At 36.7% G+C, this 706-nt stretch overlaps 1 long non-coding RNA gene across 1 annotated transcript in view; it reads right to left on the reverse strand.

Moving 5' to 3' along the window:
- Positions 1-583: 583 nt before the first annotated feature.
- Positions 584-706, reverse strand: part of LOC119593890 — a 13,486-nt gene continuing 13,363 nt past the window's right edge. Inside the window, exon 3 of the long non-coding RNA XR_005230569.1 lies at positions 584-631. This is a non-coding gene — a long non-coding RNA (uncharacterized LOC119593890). The remainder of the gene's footprint in view (positions 632-706) is intronic.

Raw genomic sequence — 706 nt, forward strand, 5'->3', positions numbered from 1 at the left:
TAAAAAGTACTCTTTTCTGTGTAACTTATATTTTTTCTTTCATAAGTAAGGAGACTGATATAAACTTAATACACCAATAGTGTTTCATCTCCTTGCTTCTTCTTTTCTGATAACAAATCTGATTCAAAGAATCCTTGTATTTTGATGACAAAAACAAAAAAAAATTATACAACCGGAATCTCGAAATCCTTACTATGTTCCGACAATTCTCGCAAAAAAATTGGGCATATTAGATATGCGTGCAGTTTCTCTAAACTGTATACTATGCCATCTTTCCCTTTCCTTGATTCTATATCATATTTCCATATCACAGTATTTTAATTACCAATATCTTTTAGTCACGTACGGCCATAACTCTCCTATCTATAATCTAGGATGATTTGTAGAAACGATCCTATTGGACAATACCGGCACCATTTCTCCTTTGTGCATCCCTAGAAGCTAAACTACAACTTCTCTGATGTAAATCACTAGCGCAGAATAAAAGGATGAGTTAAGTACCAAAACAACAATCAAAACAATTCAACTGGCCCCATTTTGCTCTACTGAAAGGATTTCGTGGAAGGGGGTGGTTGTGAGTCAAAGGTGTTCTCCTGCGGCCCTTTCCTTCCTCATCGTCACTCAGGTCCTCCTGCAATTGTTTCAATGATCTCGCCCTGACCTCAGCATAAGACTAGATTCACCAATGTATTCTGACTTACATGCA

Source organism: Penaeus monodon, chromosome 33 (genome assembly GCF_015228065.2).
Source record: "Penaeus monodon isolate SGIC_2016 chromosome 33, NSTDA_Pmon_1, whole genome shotgun sequence".
Lineage (NCBI taxonomy): Eukaryota > Metazoa > Arthropoda > Malacostraca > Decapoda > Penaeidae > Penaeus > Penaeus monodon.